The sequence below is a fragment of the Phalangium opilio genome, unplaced genomic scaffold (genome assembly GCF_054372755.1).
Source record: "Phalangium opilio isolate 3A_F unplaced genomic scaffold, DU_Popi_V2 ptg000091l_1, whole genome shotgun sequence".
Taxonomy (NCBI): domain Eukaryota; kingdom Metazoa; phylum Arthropoda; class Arachnida; order Opiliones; family Phalangiidae; genus Phalangium; species Phalangium opilio.
The window spans coordinates 512,979-528,318 of NW_028324196.1; the positions used below are offsets into that span (position 1 = coordinate 512,979).

Genomic DNA, 15,340 nt, shown 5'->3' on the forward strand with positions numbered 1-15,340 from the left:
GTGGGGTTCGAACCCACGCCCTCATACGATGATCAGAGCTTAAATCTGACGCCTTAGCCCACTCGGCCATCCTGACACGCTTTTTAACGTGTTCCTTGAAAATGAAGCTATAGTACTACCCCTAAATAACTCTCGGAATTCTATGCTCCATAAAGCCACTCACTTTTTGCCATACTAGAGAGGCCTTTTCTGATCATGAGATCCATGTTATTAAAATGAAACAATACGCTGTCAGAAGTGGGGTTCGAACCCTAGTCCTTTGGGGAATCGAACTTAAATCTGACGCCTTAGACCACTCGGCCATCCTGACACGCTTTGAAACGTTTTCCTTGAATAGTAGCTATAGTACCACCCCGAAAAACCTCTCGGAATTCTATGCTCCATAAAGCCACTCACTTTTTGCCATATTAGAGAGGCCTTTTCTGATCATGAGATCCATGTTATTAAAATGAAACAATTCGCTGTCAGAAGTCAGGTTCGAACCCAAGCCCTCATTCGAGGATCAGAACTTAAATCTGACGCCTTAGACCACTCGGCCATCCTGACACGCTTTGAAGCGTTTTACTTGAAAATGAAGCTATAGTACCACCCCAAAAAACCTCTCAGAATTCTATGCTCAATAAATTACTCAATTGTGTCCATACTAAAGAAGCCTTTCCTGAGTATTAGACATATGTTTTTAAAATGAAACAATTCATTGTCAGAAGTGGGGTTCGAACCCACGCCCTCATACGAGGATCAGCGCTTAAATCTGACGCCTTAGACCACTCGGCCATCCTGACACGCTTTGAAACGTTTTCCTAGAAAATGAAGCTATAGTACCACTCCTAAATAACTCTCGGAATTCTATGCTCCTTAAAGCCACTCACTTTTTGCCATACTAGAGAGGCCTTTTCTGACCATGAGATCCATGTTATTAAAATGAAACAATTCATTGTCAGAAGTGGGGTTCGAACCCACGCCCTCATACGAGGATCAGAGCTTAAATCTGACGCCTTAGACCACTCGGCCATCCTGACACGCTTTGAAGCGTTTTCCTTGAAAATGCAGCTATAGTACCACACCGAAAAACCTCTTGAAATTCTATGCTCAATAAATTACTCAATTGTTGCCATACTAGAGAAGCCTTTCCTGAGTATTAGATATATGTTATTAAAATGAAACAATTCATTGTCAGAAGTGGGGTTCGAACCCACGCCCTCATACGATGATCAGAGCTTAAATCTGACGCCTTAGCCCACTCGGCCATCCTGACACGCTTTTACACGTTTTCCTGGAAAATGAAGCTATTGTACCACCCCTAAATAACTCTCGGAATTCTATGCTCCATAAAGCCACTCACTTGTTGTCATATTAGAGAAGCCTTTCGTGAGCATGGGATACATGATAGTAAAGTAAAACAAATCATTGTCAGAAGTGGGGTTCGACCCCAAGCCCTCATACGAGGATCAGAGCTTAAATCTGACGCCTTAGACCACTCGGCCATCCTGACACGCTTTTTAACGTGTTCCTTGAAATGAAGCTATAGTACTACCCCTAAATAACTCGGAATTCTATGCTCAATAAATTACTCAATTGTTTCCATACTAGAGAAGCCTTTCCTGAGTATTAGACATATGTTTTTAAAATGAAACAATTCATTGGCAGAAGTGGGGTACGAACCCACGCCCTCATACGAGGATCAGAGCTTAAATCTGACGCCTTAGACCACTCGGCCATGATGACACGCTTTGAAACGTTTTCCTAGAAAATGAAGCTATAGTACCACTCCTAAATAACTCTCGGAATTCTATGCTCCATAAAGCCACCCACTTGTTGTCATATTAGAGAAGCCTTTCGTGAGCATGGGATACATGTTAGTAAAGTAAAACAAATCATTGTCAGAAGTGGGGTTCGAACTCACGCCCTCATACGAGGATCAGAGCTTAAATCTGACGCCTTAGACCACTCGGCCATCCTGACACGCTTTGAAACGTTTTCCTAGAAAATGAAGCTATAGTACCACTCCTAAATAACTCTCGGAATTCTATGCTCCATAAAGCCACTCACTTGTTGTCATATTAGAGAAGCCTTTCTTGAGCATGGGATACGTGTTATTAAAATGAAACAATTCGCTGTCAGAAGTGGGGTTCGAACCCACGCCCTCATACGAGGATCAGAGCTTAAATCTGACGCCTTAGACCACTCGGCCATCCTGACACGCTTTGAAGCGTTTTCCTTGAAAATGAAGCTATAGTACTACCCCTTAAAACCTCTATGAATTCTATGCTCAATAAACCACTCACTTGTTACCATACTAGAGAAGCCTTTCCTGAGTATTAGATATATGTTATTAAAATGAAACAATTCATTGTCAGAAGTGGGGTTCGAACCCACGCCCTCATACGAGGATCAGAGCTTAAATCTGACGCCTTAGACCACTCGGCCATCCTGACACGCTCTGAAACGTTTTCCTAGAAAATGAAGCTATAGTACCACTCCTAAATAACTCTCGGAATTCTATGCTCCATAAAGCCACTCACTTTTTGCCATACTAGAGAGGCCTTTTCTGACCATGAGATCCATGTTATTAAAATGAAACAATTCATTGTCAGAAGTGGGGTTCGAACCCACGCCCTCATACGAGGATCAGAGCTTATATCTGACGCCTTAGACCACTCGGCCATCCTGACACGCTTTGAAGCGTTTTCCTTGAAAATGCAGCTATAGTACCACCCCGAAAAACCTCTCGAAATTCTATGCTCAATAAATTACTCAATTGTTGCCATACTAGAGAAGCCTTTCCTGAGTATTAGATATATGTTATTAAAATGAAACAATTCATTGTCAGAAGTGGGGTTCGAACCCACGCCCTCATACGAGGATCAGAGCTTAAATCTGACGCCTTAGACCACTCGGCCATCCTGACACGCTTAGAAACGTTTTCCTAGAAAATGAAGCTATAGTACCACTCCTAAATAACTCTCGGAATTCTATGCTCCATAAAGCCACTCACTTTTTGCCATACTAGAGAGGCCTTTTCTGACCATGAGATCCATGTTATTAAAATGAAACAATTCATTGTCAGAAGTGGGGTTCGAACCCACGCCCTCATACGAGGATCAGAGCTTATATCTGACGCCTTAGACCACTCGGCCATCCTGACACGCTTTGAAGCGTTTTCCTTGAAAATGCAGCTATAGTACCACCCCGAAAAACCTCTCGAAATTCTATGCTCAATAAATTACTCAATTGTTGCCATACTAGAGAAGCCTTTCCTGAGTATTAGATATATGTTATTAAAATGAAACAATTCATTGTCAGAAGTGGGGTTCGAACCCACGCCCTCATACGATGATCAGAGTTTAAATCTGACGCCTTAGCCCACTCTGCCATCCTGACACGCTTTTTAACGTGTTCCTTGAAAATGAAGCTATAGTACTACCCCTAAATAACTCGGAATTCTATGCTCCATAAAGCCACTCACTTTTTGCCATACTAGAGAGGCCTTTTCTGATCATGAGATCCATGTTATTAAAATGAAACAATACGCTGTCAGAAGTGGGGTTCGAACCCTAGCCCTTTGGGGAATCGAACTTAAATCTGACGCCTTAGACCACTCGGCCATCCTGACACGCTTTGAAGCGTTTTCCTTGAAAATGAAGCTATAGTACCACCCCTTGAAACCTCTCGGAATTCTATGCTCAATAAACCACTCACTTGTTGCCATACTAGAGAAGCCTTTCCTGAGTATTTGATATATGTTATTAAAATGAAACAATTCATTGTCAGAAGTGGGGTTCGAACCCACGCCCTCATACGAGGATCAGAGCTTAAATCTGACGCCTAGGACCACTCGGCCATCCTGACACGCTTTTAAACGTTTTCCTGGAAAATGAAGCTATAGTACCACTCCTAAATAACTCTCGGAATTCTATGCTCCATAAAGCCACTCACTTGTTGTCATATTAGAGAAGCCTTTCGTGAGCATGGGATACATGTTAGTAAAGTAAAACAAATCGTTGTCAGAAGTGGGGTTCGAACCCACGCCCTCATGCGAGGATCAGAGCTTAAATCTGACGCCTTAGACCACTCGGCCATCCTGACACGCTTTAAAGCGTTTTCCTTGAAAATGATGCTATAGTACCACCCCTAAATAACTCGGAATTCTATGCTCCATAAAGCCACTCACTTTTTGCCATACTAGAGAGGCCTTTTCTGATCATGAGATCCATGTTATTAAAATGAAACAATTCGCTGTCAGAAGTGGGGTTCGAACCCACGCCCTTATACGAGGATCAGAACTTAAATCTGACGCCTTAGACCACTCGGCCATCCTGACACGCTTTTATTCGTTTTCCTAGAAAATGAAGCTATAGTACCACCCCTAAATAACTCTCGGAATTCTATGCTCCATAAAGCCACTCACTTGTTGTCATATTAGAGAAGCCTTTCGTGAGCATGGGATACATGTTAGTAAAGTAAAACAAATCGTTGTCAGAAGTGGGGTTCGAACCCACGCCCTCATGCGAGGATCAGAGCTTAAATCTGACGCCTTAGACCACTCGGCCATCCTGACACGCTTTGAAGCGTTTTCCTTGAAAATGATGCTATAGTACCACCCCTAAATAACTCTCGGAATTCTATGCTCCATAAAGCCACTCACTTTTTGCCATACTAGAGAGGCCTTTTCTGATCATGAGATCCATGTTATTAAAATGAAACAATTCGCTGTCAGAAGTGGGGTTCGAACCCACGCCCTTATACGAGGATCAGAACTTAAATCTGACGCCTTAGACCACTCGGCCATCCTGACACGCTTTTATTCGTTTTCCTAGAAAATGAAGCTATAGTACCACCCCTAAATAACTCTCGGAATTCTATGCTCCATAAAGCCACTCACTTGTTGTCATATTAGAGAAGCCTTTCGTGAGCATGGGATACATGTTAGTAAAGTAAAACAAATCGTTGTCAGAAGTGGGGTTCGAACCCACGCCCTCATGCGAGGATCAGAGCTTAAATCTGACGCCTTAGACCACTCGGCCATCCTGACACGCTTTGAAGCGTTTTCCTTGAAAATGAAGCTATAGTACCACCCCTAAATAACTCTCGGAATTCTATGCTCCATAAAGCCACTCACTTGTTGTCATATTAGAGAAGCCTTTCTTGAGCATGGGATACGTGTTAGTAAAGTAAAACAAATCGTTGTCAGAAGTGGGGTTCGAACCCACGCCCTCATGCGAGGATCAGAGCTTAAATCTGACGCCTTAGACCACTCGGCCATCCTGACACGCTTTGAAGCGTTTTCCTTGAAAATGATGCTATAGTACCACCCCTAAATAACTCTCGGAATTCTATGCTCCATAAAGCCACTCACTTTTTGCCATACTAGAGAGGCCTTTTCTGATCATGAGATCCATGTTATTAAAATGAAACAATTCGCTGTCAGAAGTGGGGTTCGAACCCACGCCCTTATACGAGGATCAGAACTTAAATCTGACGCCTTAGACCACTCGGCCATCCTGACACGCTTTTATTCGTTTTCCTAGAAAATGAAGCTATAGTACCACCCCTAAATAACTCTCGGAATTCTATGCTCCATAAAGCCACTCACTTGTAGTCATATTAGAGAAGCCTTTCGTGAGCATGGGATACATGTTAGTAAAGTAAAACAAATCGTTGTCAGAAGTGGGGTTCGAACCCACGCCCTCATGCGAGGATCAGAGCTTAAATCTGACGCCTTAGACCACTCGGCCATCCTGACACGCTTTGAAGCGTTTTCCTTGAAAATGATGCTATAGTACCACCCCTAAATAACTCTCGGAATTCTATGCTCCATAAAGCCACTCACTTTTTGCCATACTAGAGAGGCCTTTTCTGATCATGAGATCCATGTTATTAAAATGAAACAATTCGCTGTCAGAAGTGGGGTTCGAACCCACGCCCTTATACGAGGATCAGAACTTAAATCTGACGCCTTAGACCACTCGGCCATCCTGACACGCTTTTATTCGTTTTCCTAGAAAATGAAGCTATAGTACCACCCCTAAATAACTCTCGGAATTCTATGCTCCATAAAGCCACTCACTTGTTGTCATATTAGAGAAGCCTTTCGTGAGCATGGGATACATGTTAGTAAAGTAAAACAAATCGTTGTCAGAAGTGGGGTTCGAACCCACGCCCTCATGCGAGGATCAGAGCTTAAATCTGACGCCTTAGACCACTCGGCCATCCTGACACGCTTTGAAGCGTTTTCCTTGAAAATGATGCTATAGTACCACCCCTAAATAACTCTCGGAATTCTATGCTCCATAAAGCCACTCACTTTTTGCCATACTAGAGAGGCCTTTTCTGATCATGAGATCCATGTTATTAAAATGAAACAATTCGCTGTCAGAAGTGGGGTTCGAACCCACGCCCTTATACGAGGATCAGAACTTAAATCTGACGCCTTAGACCACTCGGCCATCCTGACAGGCTTTTAATCGTTTTCCTAGAAAATGAAGCTATAGTACCACCCCTAAATAACTCTCGGAATTCTATGCTCCATAAAGCCACTCACTTGTTGTCATATTAGAGAAGCCTTTCGTGAGCATGGGATACATGTTAGTAAAGTAAATCAAATCCTTGTCAGAAGTGGGGTTCGAACCCACGCCCTCATGCGAGGATCAGAGCTTAAATCTGACGCCTTAGACCACTCGGCCATCCTGACACGCTTTGAAGCGTTTTCCTTGAAAATGAAGCTATAGTACCACCCCTAAATAACTCTCGGAATTCTATGCTCCATAAAGCCACTCACTTTTTGCCATAGTAGAGAGGCCTTTTCTGATCATGAGATCCATGTCATTAAAATGAAACAATTCGCTGTCAGAAGTGTGGTTCGAACCCACGCCTTCATACGAGGATCAGAGCTTAAATCTGACGCCTTAGACCACTCGGCCATCCTGACACGCTTAGAAGCGTTTTCCTTGAAAATGCAGCTATAGTACCACCCCGAAAACCCTCTCGAAATTCTATGCTCAATAAATTACTCAATTGTTGCCATACTAGAGAAGCCTTTCCTGAGTATTAGATATATGTTATTAAAATGAAACAATTCATTGTCAGAAGTGGGGTTCGAACCCACGCCCTCATACGAGGATCAGAGCTTAAATCTGACGCCTTAGACCACTCGGCCATCCTGACACGCTTTTAAACGTTTTCCTGGAAAATGAAGCTATAGTACCACCCCTAAATAACTCTCGGAATTCTATGCTCCATAAAGCCACTCACTTGTTGTCATATTAGAGAAGCCTTTCGTGAGCATGGGATACATGTTAGTAAAGTAAAACAAATCATTGTCAGAAGTGGGGTTCGAACTCACGCCCTCATACGAGGATCAGAGCTTAAATCTGACGCCTTAGACCACTCGGCCATCCTGACACGCTTTGAAACGTTTTCCTAGAAAATGAAGCTATAGTACCACTCCTAAATAACTCTCGGAATTCTATGCTCCATAAAGCCACTCACTTGTTGTCATATTAGAGAAGCCTTTCTTGAGCATGGGATACGTGTTAGTAAAGTAAAACAAATCGTTGTCAGAAGTGGGGTTCGAACCCACGCCCTCATACCAGGATCAGAGCTTAAATCTGACGCCTTAGACCACTCGGCCATCCTGACACGCTTTTTAACGTTTTCCTTGAAAATGAAGCTATAGTACCACCCCTAAATAACTCTCGGAATTCTATGCTCCATAAAGCCACTCACTTTTTGCCATACTAGAGAGGCCTTTTCTGACCATGAGATCCATGTTATTAAAATGAAACAATTCATTGTCAGAAGTGGGGTTCGAACCCACGCCCTCATACGAGGATCAAAGCTTAAATCTGACGCCTTAGACCACTCGGTCATCCTGACACGCTTTGAAGCGTTTTCCTTGAATAGTAGCTATAGTACCACCCCGAAAAACCTCTCGGAATTCTATGCTCCATAAAGCCACTCACTTTTTGCCATATTAGAGAGGCCTTTTCTGATCATGAGATCCATGTTATTAAAATGAAACAATTCGCTGTCAGAAGTGAGGTTCGAACCCAAGCCCTCATTCGAGGATCAGAACTTAAATCTGACGCCTTAGACCACTCGGCCATCCTGACACGCTTTGAAGCGTTTTCCTTGAAAATGAAGCTATAGTACCACCCCTAAATAACTCTCGGAATTCTATGCTCCATAAAGCCACTCACTTTTTGCCATACTAGAGATGCCTTTTCTGATCATGAGATCCATGTTATTAAAATGAAATAATTCGTTGTCAGAAGAGGGGTTCGAACCCACGCCCTCATACGAGGATCAGAGCTTAAATCTGACGCCTTAGACCACTCGGCCATCCTGACACGCTTTGAAACGTTTTCCTAGAAAATGAAGCTATAGTACCACTCCTAAATAACTCGGAATTCTATGCTCCATAAAGCCACTCACTTGTTGTCATATTAGAGAAGCCTTTCTTGAGCATGGGATACGTGTTAGTAAAGTAAAACAAATCGTTGTCAGAAGTAGGGTTCGAACCCACGCCCTCATACGAGGATCAGAGCTTAAAACTGACGCCTTAGACCACTCGGCCATCCTGACACGCTTTTAAACGTTTTCCTGGAAAATGAAGCTATAGTACCACCCCTAAATAACTCTCGGAATTCTATGCTCCATAAAGCCACTCACTTGTTGTCATATTAGAGAAGCCTTTCGTGAGCATGGGATACATGTTAGTAAAGTAAAACAAATCATTGTCAGAAGTGAGGTTCGACCCCACGCCCTCATACGAGGATCAGAGCTTAAATCTGACGCCTTAGACCACTCAGCCATCCTGACACGCTTTGAAACGTTTTCCTAGAAAATGAAGCTATAGTACCACTCCTAAATAACTCTCGGAATTCTATGCTCCATAAAGCCACTCACTTGTTGTCATATTAGAGAAGCCTTTCTTGAGCATGGGATACGTGTTAGTAAAGTAAAACAAATCGTTGTCAGAAGTGGGGTTCGAACCCACGCCCTCATACGAGGATCGGAGCTTAAATCTGACGCCTTAGACCACTCGGCCATCCTGACACGCTTTTTAACGTTTTCCTTGAAAATGAAGCTATAGTACCACCCCTAAATAACTCTCGGAATTCTATGCTCCATAAAGCCACTCACTTTTTGCCATACTAAAGTGGCCTTTTCTGACCATGAGATCCATGTTATTAAAATGAAACAATTCATTGTCAGAAGTGGGGTTCGAACCCACGCCCTCATACGAGGATCAGAGCTTAAATCTGACGCCTTAGACCACTCGGCCATCCTGACACGCTTTGAAGCGTTTTCCTTGAAATGCAGCTATAGTACCACTCCTAAATAACTCGGAATTCCATGCTCCATAAAGCCACTCACTTGTTGTCATATTAGAGAAGCCTTTCTTGAGCATGGGATACGTGTTAGTAAAGTAAAACAAATCGTTGTCAGAAGTGGGGTTCGAACCCACGCCCTCATACGAGGATCAGAGCTTAAATCTGACGCCTTAGACCACTCGGCCATCCTGACACGCTTTTTAACGTTTTCCTTGAAAATGAAGCTATAGTACCACCCCTAAATAACTCTCGGAATTCTATGCTCCATAAAGCCACTCACTTTTTGCCATACTAGAGAGGCCTTTTCTGATCATGAGATCCATGTTATTAAAATGAAACAATTCGCTGTCAGAAGTGAGGTTCGAACCCAAGCCCTCATTCGAGGATCAGAACTTAAATCTGACGCCTTAGACCACTCGGCCATCCTGACACGCTTTGAAGCGTTTTCCTTGAAAATGAAGCTATAGTACCACCCCTAAATAACTCTCGGAATTCTATGCTCCATAAAGCCACTCACTTTTTGCCATACTAGAGATGCCTTTTCTGATCATGAGATCCATGTTATTAAAATGAAATAATTCGTTGTCAGAAGAGGGGTTCGAACCCACGCCCTCATACGAGGATCAGAGCTTAAATCTGACGCCTTAGACCACTCGGCCATCCTGACACGCTTTGAAACGTTTTCCTAGAAAATGAAGCTATAGTACCACTCCTAAATAACTCGGAATTCTATGCTCCATAAAGCCACTCACTTGTTGTCATATTAGAGAAGCCTTTCGTGAGCATGGGATACATGTTAGTAAAGTAAAACAAATCATTGTCAGAAGTGAGGTTCGACCCCACGCCCTCATACGAGGATCAGAGCTTAAATCTGACGCCTTAGACCACTCAGCCATCCTGACACGCTTTGAAACGTTTTCCTAGAAAATGAAGCTATAGTACCACTCCTAAATAACTCTCGGAATTCTATGCTCCATAAAGCCACTCACTTGTTGTCATATTAGAGAAGCCTTTCTTGAGCATGGGATACGTGTTAGTAAAGTAAAACAAATCGTTGTCAGAAGTGGGGTTCGAACCCACGCCCTCATACGAGGATCAGAGCTTAAATCTGACGCCTTAGACCACTCGGCCATCCTGACACGCTTTTTAACGTTTTCCTTGAAAATGAAGCTATAGTACCACCCCTAAATAACTCTCGGAATTCTATGCTCCATAAAGCCACTCACTTTTTGCCATACTAGAGTGGCCTTTTCTGACCATGAGATCCATGTTATTAAAATGAAACAATTCATTGTCAGAAGTGGGGTTCGAACCCACGCCCTCATACGAGGATCAGAGCTTAAATCTGACGCCTTAGACCACTCGGCCATCCTGACACGCTTTGAAGCGTTTTCCTTGAAATGCAGCTATAGTACCACCCCGAAAAACCTCTCGAAATTCTATGCTCAATAAATTACTCAATTGTTGCCATACTAGAGAAGCCTTTCCTGAGTATTAGATATATGTTATTAAAATGAAACAATTCATTGTCAGAAGTGGGGTTCGAACCCACGCCCTCATACGAGGATCAGAGTTTAAATCTGACGCCTTAGCCCACTCGGCCATCCTGACACGCTTTTACACGTTTTCCTGGAAAATGAAGCTATAGTACTACCCCAAAATAACTCTGGGAATTCTATGCTCCATAAAGCCACTCACTTTTTGCCATACTAGAGAGGCCTTTTCTGATCATGAGATCCATGTTATTAAAATGAAACAATTCGCTGTCAGAAGTGGGGTTCGAACCCTAGCCCTCATTCGAGGATCAGAACTTAAATCTGACGCCTTAGCCCACTCGGCCATCCTGACACGCTTTGAAGCGTTTTCCTTGAATAGTAGCTATAGTACCACCCCGAAAAACCTCTCGGAATTCTATGCTCCATAAAGCCACTCACTTTTTGCCATATTAGAGAGGCCTTTTCTGATCATGAGATCCATGTTATTAAAATGAAACAATTCGCTGTCAGAAGTGAGGTTCGAACCCAAGCCCTCATTCGAGGATCAGAACTTAAATCTGACGCCTTAGACCACTCGGCCATCCTGACACGCTTTGAAGCGTTTTCCTTGAAAATGAAGCTATAGTACCACCCCTAAATAACTCGGAATTCTATGCTCCATAAAGCCACTCACTTTTTGCCATACTAGAGATGCCTTTTCTGATCATGAGATCCATGTTATTAAAATGAAACAATTCGTTGTCAGAAGAGGGGTTCGAACCCACGCCCTCATACGAGGATCAGAGCTTAAATCTGACGCCTTAGACCACTCGGCCATCCTGACACGCTTTGAAACGTTTTCCTAGAAAATGAAGCTATAGTACCACTCCTAAATAACTCGGAATTCTATGCTCCATAAAGCCACTCACTTGTTGTCATATTAGAGAAGCCTTTCTTGAGCATGGGATACGTGTTAGTAAAGTAAAACAAATCGTTGTCAGAAGTGGGGTTCGAACCCACGCCCTCATACGAGGATCAGAGCTTAAAACTGACGCCTTAGACCACTCGGCCATCCTGACACGCTTTTAAACGTTTTCCTGGAAAATGAAGCTATAGTACCACCCCTAAATAACTCTCGGAATTCTATGCTCCATAAAGCCACTCACTTGTTGTCATATTAGAGAAGCCTTTCGTGAGCATGGGATACATGTTAGTAAAGTAAAACAAATCATTGTCAGAAGTGAGGTTCGACCCCACGCCCTCATACGAGGATCAGAGCTTAAATCTGACGCCTTAGACCACTCAGCCATCCTGACACGCTTTGAAACGTTTTCCTAGAAAATGAAGCTATAGTACCACTCCTAAATAACTCTCGGAATTCTATGCTCCATAAAGCCACTCACTTGTTGTCATATTAGAGAAGCCTTTCTTGAGCATGGGATACGTGTTAGTAAAGTAAAACAAATCGTTGTCAGAAGTGGGGTTCGAACCCACGCCCTCATACGAGGATCAGAGCTTAAATCTGACGCCTTAGACCACTCGGCCATCCTGACACGCTTTTTAACGTTTTCCTTGAAAATGAAGCTATAGTACCACCCCTAAATAACTCTCGGAATTCTATGCTCCATAAAGCCACTCACTTTTTGCCATACTAGAGTGGCCTTTTCTGACCATGAGATCCATGTTATTAAAATGAAACAATTCATTGTCAGAAGTGGGGTTCGAACCCACGCCCTCATACGAGGATCAGAGCTTAAATCTGACGCCTTAGACCACTCGGCCATCCTGACACGCTTTGAAGCGTTTTCCTTGAAAATGAAGCTATAGTACCACCCCTTAAAACCTCTCGGAATTCTATGCTCAATAAACCACTCACTTGTTGTCATATTAGAGAAGCCTTTCGTGAGCACGGGATACATGTTAGTAAAGTAAATCAAATCGTTGTCAGAAGTGGGGTTCGAACCCACGCCCTCATGCGAGGATCAGAGCTTAAATCTGACGCCTTAGACCACTCGGCCATCCTGACACGCTTTGAAGCATTTTCCTTGAAAATGATGCTATAGTACCACCCCTAAATAACTCTCGGAATTCTATGCTCCATAAAGCCACTCACTTTTTGCCATACTAGAGAGGCCTTTTCTGATCATGAGATCCATGTTATTAAAATGAAACAATTCGCTGTCAGAAGTGGGGTTCGAACCCACGCCCTCATACGAGGATCAGAACTTAAATCTGACGCCTTAGACCACTCGGCCATCCTGACACGCTTTGAAGCGTTTTCCTTGAAAATGAAGCTATAGTACCACCCCTTAAAACCTCTCGGAATTCTATGCTCAATAAACCACTCACTTGTTGCCATACTAGAGAAGCCTTTCCTGAGTATTAGATATATGTTATTAAAATGAAACAATTCATTGTCAGAAGTGCGGTTCGAACCCACGCCCTCATACGAGGATCAGAGCTGAAATCTGACGCCTTAGACCACTCGGCCATCCTGACACGCTTTTTAACGTTTTCCTTGAAAATGAAGCTATAGTACCACCCCTAAATAACTCTCGGAATTCTATGCTCCATAAAGCCACTCACTTTTTGCCATACTAGAGAGGCCTTTTCTGACCATGAGATCCATGTTATTAAAATGAAACAACTCATTGTCAGAAGTGGGGTTCGAACCCACGCCCTCATACGAGGATCAGAGCTTAAATCTGATGCCTTAAACCACTCGGCCATCCTGACACGCTTTTAATCGTTTTCCTAGAAAATGAAGCTATAGTACCACCCCTAAATAACTCGAAATTCTATGCTCCATAAAGCCACTCACTTGTTGTCATATTAGAGAAGCCTTTCGTGAGCATGGGATACATGTTAGTAAAGTAAATCAAATCGTTGTCAGAAGTGGGGTTCGAACCCACGCCCTCATGCGAGGATCAGAGCTAAAATCTGACGCCTTAGACCACTCGGCCATCCTGACACGCTTTGAAGCGTTTTCCTTGAAAATGAAGCTATAGTACCACCCCTAAATAACTCTCGGAATTCTATGCTCCATAAAGCCACTCACTTTTTGCCATACTAGAGAGGCCTTTTCTGATCATGAGATCCATGTTATTAAAATGAAACAATTCGCTGTCAGAAGTGGGGTTCGAACCCACGCCCTCATACGAGGATCAGAGCTTAAATCTGACGCCTTAGACCATTCGGCCATCCTGACACGCTTTGAAGCGTTTTCCTTGAAAATGAAGCTATAGTACCACCCCTAAATAACTCTCGGAATTCTATGCTCCATAAAGCCACTCACTTTTTGCCATATTAGAGAGGCCTTTTCTGATCATGAGATCCATGTTATTAAAATGAAACAATTCGCTGTCAGAAGTGAGGTTCGAACCCAAGCCCTCATTCGAGGATCAGAACTTAAATCTGACGCCTTAGACCACTCGGCCATCCTGACACGCTTTGAAGCGTTTTCCTTGAAAATGAAGCTATAGTACCACCCCGAAAAACCTCTCAGAATTCTATGCTCAATAAATTACTCAATTGTGTCCATACTAGAGAAGCCTTTCCTGAGTATTAGACATATGTTTTTAAAATGAAACAATTCATTGTCAGAAGTGGGGTTCGAACCCACGCCCTCATACGAGGATCAGAGCTTAAATCTGACGCCTTAGACCACTCGGCCATCCTGACACGCTTTGAAACGTTTTCCTAGAAAATGAAGCTATAGTACCACCCCGAAAAACCTCTCGGAATTCTATGCCCATAAAGCCACTCACTTGTTGTCATATTAGAGAAGCCTTTCTTGAGCATTGGATACGTGTTATTAAAATGAAACAATTCGCTGTCAGAAGTGGGGTTCGAACCCACGCCCTCATACGAGGATCAGAGCTTAAATCTGACGCCTTAGACCACTCGGCCATCCTGACACGCTTTGAAGCGTTTTCCTTGAAAATGAAGCTATAGTACCACCCCTTAAAACCTCTCGGAATTCTATGCTCAATAAACCACTCACTTGTTGTCATATTAGAGAAGCCTTTCGTGAGCACGGGATACATGTTAGTAAAGTAAATTAAATCGTTGTCAGAAGTGGGGTTCGAACCCACGCCCTCATGCGAGGATCAGAGCTTAAATCTGACGCCTTAGACCACTCGGCCATCCTGACACGCTTTGAAGCGTTTTCCTTGAAAATGATGCTATAGTACCACCCCTAAATAACTCTCGGAATTCTATGCTCCATAAAGCCACTCACTTTTTGCCATACTAGAGAGGCCTTTTCTGATCATGAGATCCATGTTATTAAAATGAAACAATTCGCTGTCAGAAGTGGGGTTCGAACCCACGCCCTCATACGAGGATCAGAACTTAAATCTGACGCCTTAGACCACTCGGCCATCCTGACACGCTTTGAAGCGTTTTCCTTGAAAATGAAGCTATAGTACCACCCCTTAAAACCTCTCGGAATTCTATGCTCAATAAACCACTCACTTGTTGCCATACTAGAGAAGCCTTTCCTGAGTATTAGATATATGTTATTAAAAT

General features: G+C 43.1%; 43 non-coding genes across 43 annotated transcripts; all 43 read right to left on the reverse strand.

The window, feature by feature from the left end:
- Positions 1 to 935: 935 nt before the first annotated feature.
- TRNAL-UAA (transfer RNA leucine (anticodon UAA)) lies at positions 936 to 1,019 on the reverse strand. The gene has a single exon. It is a non-coding gene; the product is annotated as a tRNA-Leu (tRNA).
- An 859-nt stretch (positions 1,020 to 1,878) lies between these two features.
- Positions 1,879 to 1,962, reverse strand: TRNAL-UAA (transfer RNA leucine (anticodon UAA)). Its single transcript has one exon. It is a non-coding gene; the product is annotated as a tRNA-Leu (tRNA).
- Positions 1,963 to 2,115: 153 nt separating this feature from the next.
- TRNAL-UAA (transfer RNA leucine (anticodon UAA)) lies at positions 2,116 to 2,199 on the reverse strand. Its single transcript has one exon. It is a non-coding gene; the product is annotated as a tRNA-Leu (tRNA).
- Positions 2,200 to 2,351: 152 nt separating this feature from the next.
- Positions 2,352 to 2,435, reverse strand: TRNAL-UAA (transfer RNA leucine (anticodon UAA)). The gene has a single exon. It is a non-coding gene; the product is annotated as a tRNA-Leu (tRNA).
- Positions 2,436 to 2,588: 153 nt separating this feature from the next.
- Positions 2,589 to 2,672, reverse strand: TRNAL-UAA (transfer RNA leucine (anticodon UAA)). The gene has a single exon. It is a non-coding gene; the product is annotated as a tRNA-Leu (tRNA).
- Positions 2,673 to 2,824: 152 nt separating this feature from the next.
- Positions 2,825 to 2,908, reverse strand: TRNAL-UAA (transfer RNA leucine (anticodon UAA)). Its single transcript has one exon. It is a non-coding gene; the product is annotated as a tRNA-Leu (tRNA).
- A 153-nt stretch (positions 2,909 to 3,061) lies between these two features.
- On the reverse strand, positions 3,062 to 3,145 carry TRNAL-UAA (transfer RNA leucine (anticodon UAA)). Its single transcript has one exon. It is a non-coding gene; the product is annotated as a tRNA-Leu (tRNA).
- Positions 3,146 to 3,765: 620 nt separating this feature from the next.
- Positions 3,766 to 3,849, reverse strand: TRNAL-UAA (transfer RNA leucine (anticodon UAA)). The gene has a single exon. It is a non-coding gene; the product is annotated as a tRNA-Leu (tRNA).
- Positions 3,850 to 4,002: 153 nt separating this feature from the next.
- On the reverse strand, positions 4,003 to 4,086 carry TRNAL-UAA (transfer RNA leucine (anticodon UAA)). Its single transcript has one exon. It is a non-coding gene; the product is annotated as a tRNA-Leu (tRNA).
- A 151-nt stretch (positions 4,087 to 4,237) lies between these two features.
- Positions 4,238 to 4,321, reverse strand: TRNAL-UAA (transfer RNA leucine (anticodon UAA)). The gene has a single exon. It is a non-coding gene; the product is annotated as a tRNA-Leu (tRNA).
- A 153-nt stretch (positions 4,322 to 4,474) lies between these two features.
- On the reverse strand, positions 4,475 to 4,558 carry TRNAL-UAA (transfer RNA leucine (anticodon UAA)). The gene has a single exon. It is a non-coding gene; the product is annotated as a tRNA-Leu (tRNA).
- Positions 4,559 to 4,711: 153 nt separating this feature from the next.
- TRNAL-UAA (transfer RNA leucine (anticodon UAA)) lies at positions 4,712 to 4,795 on the reverse strand. The gene has a single exon. It is a non-coding gene; the product is annotated as a tRNA-Leu (tRNA).
- Positions 4,796 to 4,948: 153 nt separating this feature from the next.
- TRNAL-UAA (transfer RNA leucine (anticodon UAA)) lies at positions 4,949 to 5,032 on the reverse strand. Its single transcript has one exon. It is a non-coding gene; the product is annotated as a tRNA-Leu (tRNA).
- Positions 5,033 to 5,185: 153 nt separating this feature from the next.
- TRNAL-UAA (transfer RNA leucine (anticodon UAA)) lies at positions 5,186 to 5,269 on the reverse strand. Its single transcript has one exon. It is a non-coding gene; the product is annotated as a tRNA-Leu (tRNA).
- Positions 5,270 to 5,422: 153 nt separating this feature from the next.
- Positions 5,423 to 5,506, reverse strand: TRNAL-UAA (transfer RNA leucine (anticodon UAA)). Its single transcript has one exon. It is a non-coding gene; the product is annotated as a tRNA-Leu (tRNA).
- A 153-nt stretch (positions 5,507 to 5,659) lies between these two features.
- On the reverse strand, positions 5,660 to 5,743 carry TRNAL-UAA (transfer RNA leucine (anticodon UAA)). The gene has a single exon. It is a non-coding gene; the product is annotated as a tRNA-Leu (tRNA).
- A 153-nt stretch (positions 5,744 to 5,896) lies between these two features.
- Positions 5,897 to 5,980, reverse strand: TRNAL-UAA (transfer RNA leucine (anticodon UAA)). Its single transcript has one exon. It is a non-coding gene; the product is annotated as a tRNA-Leu (tRNA).
- Positions 5,981 to 6,133: 153 nt separating this feature from the next.
- On the reverse strand, positions 6,134 to 6,217 carry TRNAL-UAA (transfer RNA leucine (anticodon UAA)). The gene has a single exon. It is a non-coding gene; the product is annotated as a tRNA-Leu (tRNA).
- A 153-nt stretch (positions 6,218 to 6,370) lies between these two features.
- TRNAL-UAA (transfer RNA leucine (anticodon UAA)) lies at positions 6,371 to 6,454 on the reverse strand. Its single transcript has one exon. It is a non-coding gene; the product is annotated as a tRNA-Leu (tRNA).
- A 153-nt stretch (positions 6,455 to 6,607) lies between these two features.
- On the reverse strand, positions 6,608 to 6,691 carry TRNAL-UAA (transfer RNA leucine (anticodon UAA)). Its single transcript has one exon. It is a non-coding gene; the product is annotated as a tRNA-Leu (tRNA).
- A 389-nt stretch (positions 6,692 to 7,080) lies between these two features.
- On the reverse strand, positions 7,081 to 7,164 carry TRNAL-UAA (transfer RNA leucine (anticodon UAA)). The gene has a single exon. It is a non-coding gene; the product is annotated as a tRNA-Leu (tRNA).
- Positions 7,165 to 7,317: 153 nt separating this feature from the next.
- Positions 7,318 to 7,401, reverse strand: TRNAL-UAA (transfer RNA leucine (anticodon UAA)). Its single transcript has one exon. It is a non-coding gene; the product is annotated as a tRNA-Leu (tRNA).
- A 153-nt stretch (positions 7,402 to 7,554) lies between these two features.
- TRNAL-UAA (transfer RNA leucine (anticodon UAA)) lies at positions 7,555 to 7,638 on the reverse strand. Its single transcript has one exon. It is a non-coding gene; the product is annotated as a tRNA-Leu (tRNA).
- A 626-nt stretch (positions 7,639 to 8,264) lies between these two features.
- Positions 8,265 to 8,348, reverse strand: TRNAL-UAA (transfer RNA leucine (anticodon UAA)). Its single transcript has one exon. It is a non-coding gene; the product is annotated as a tRNA-Leu (tRNA).
- Positions 8,349 to 8,973: 625 nt separating this feature from the next.
- Positions 8,974 to 9,057, reverse strand: TRNAL-UAA (transfer RNA leucine (anticodon UAA)). Its single transcript has one exon. It is a non-coding gene; the product is annotated as a tRNA-Leu (tRNA).
- A 153-nt stretch (positions 9,058 to 9,210) lies between these two features.
- Positions 9,211 to 9,294, reverse strand: TRNAL-UAA (transfer RNA leucine (anticodon UAA)). The gene has a single exon. It is a non-coding gene; the product is annotated as a tRNA-Leu (tRNA).
- A 150-nt stretch (positions 9,295 to 9,444) lies between these two features.
- TRNAL-UAA (transfer RNA leucine (anticodon UAA)) lies at positions 9,445 to 9,528 on the reverse strand. The gene has a single exon. It is a non-coding gene; the product is annotated as a tRNA-Leu (tRNA).
- A 390-nt stretch (positions 9,529 to 9,918) lies between these two features.
- On the reverse strand, positions 9,919 to 10,002 carry TRNAL-UAA (transfer RNA leucine (anticodon UAA)). Its single transcript has one exon. It is a non-coding gene; the product is annotated as a tRNA-Leu (tRNA).
- A 388-nt stretch (positions 10,003 to 10,390) lies between these two features.
- On the reverse strand, positions 10,391 to 10,474 carry TRNAL-UAA (transfer RNA leucine (anticodon UAA)). Its single transcript has one exon. It is a non-coding gene; the product is annotated as a tRNA-Leu (tRNA).
- A 153-nt stretch (positions 10,475 to 10,627) lies between these two features.
- Positions 10,628 to 10,711, reverse strand: TRNAL-UAA (transfer RNA leucine (anticodon UAA)). Its single transcript has one exon. It is a non-coding gene; the product is annotated as a tRNA-Leu (tRNA).
- Positions 10,712 to 10,862: 151 nt separating this feature from the next.
- TRNAL-UAA (transfer RNA leucine (anticodon UAA)) lies at positions 10,863 to 10,946 on the reverse strand. The gene has a single exon. It is a non-coding gene; the product is annotated as a tRNA-Leu (tRNA).
- A 624-nt stretch (positions 10,947 to 11,570) lies between these two features.
- Positions 11,571 to 11,654, reverse strand: TRNAL-UAA (transfer RNA leucine (anticodon UAA)). Its single transcript has one exon. It is a non-coding gene; the product is annotated as a tRNA-Leu (tRNA).
- Positions 11,655 to 11,805: 151 nt separating this feature from the next.
- Positions 11,806 to 11,889, reverse strand: TRNAL-UAA (transfer RNA leucine (anticodon UAA)). The gene has a single exon. It is a non-coding gene; the product is annotated as a tRNA-Leu (tRNA).
- A 390-nt stretch (positions 11,890 to 12,279) lies between these two features.
- On the reverse strand, positions 12,280 to 12,363 carry TRNAL-UAA (transfer RNA leucine (anticodon UAA)). The gene has a single exon. It is a non-coding gene; the product is annotated as a tRNA-Leu (tRNA).
- A 153-nt stretch (positions 12,364 to 12,516) lies between these two features.
- TRNAL-UAA (transfer RNA leucine (anticodon UAA)) lies at positions 12,517 to 12,600 on the reverse strand. The gene has a single exon. It is a non-coding gene; the product is annotated as a tRNA-Leu (tRNA).
- A 152-nt stretch (positions 12,601 to 12,752) lies between these two features.
- Positions 12,753 to 12,836, reverse strand: TRNAL-UAA (transfer RNA leucine (anticodon UAA)). The gene has a single exon. It is a non-coding gene; the product is annotated as a tRNA-Leu (tRNA).
- Positions 12,837 to 12,989: 153 nt separating this feature from the next.
- On the reverse strand, positions 12,990 to 13,073 carry TRNAL-UAA (transfer RNA leucine (anticodon UAA)). Its single transcript has one exon. It is a non-coding gene; the product is annotated as a tRNA-Leu (tRNA).
- Positions 13,074 to 13,462: 389 nt separating this feature from the next.
- Positions 13,463 to 13,546, reverse strand: TRNAL-UAA (transfer RNA leucine (anticodon UAA)). The gene has a single exon. It is a non-coding gene; the product is annotated as a tRNA-Leu (tRNA).
- Positions 13,547 to 13,934: 388 nt separating this feature from the next.
- TRNAL-UAA (transfer RNA leucine (anticodon UAA)) lies at positions 13,935 to 14,018 on the reverse strand. Its single transcript has one exon. It is a non-coding gene; the product is annotated as a tRNA-Leu (tRNA).
- A 389-nt stretch (positions 14,019 to 14,407) lies between these two features.
- Positions 14,408 to 14,491, reverse strand: TRNAL-UAA (transfer RNA leucine (anticodon UAA)). Its single transcript has one exon. It is a non-coding gene; the product is annotated as a tRNA-Leu (tRNA).
- A 152-nt stretch (positions 14,492 to 14,643) lies between these two features.
- On the reverse strand, positions 14,644 to 14,727 carry TRNAL-UAA (transfer RNA leucine (anticodon UAA)). The gene has a single exon. It is a non-coding gene; the product is annotated as a tRNA-Leu (tRNA).
- Positions 14,728 to 14,879: 152 nt separating this feature from the next.
- Positions 14,880 to 14,963, reverse strand: TRNAL-UAA (transfer RNA leucine (anticodon UAA)). The gene has a single exon. It is a non-coding gene; the product is annotated as a tRNA-Leu (tRNA).
- A 153-nt stretch (positions 14,964 to 15,116) lies between these two features.
- Positions 15,117 to 15,200, reverse strand: TRNAL-UAA (transfer RNA leucine (anticodon UAA)). Its single transcript has one exon. It is a non-coding gene; the product is annotated as a tRNA-Leu (tRNA).
- Positions 15,201 to 15,340: the final 140 nt, after the last annotated feature.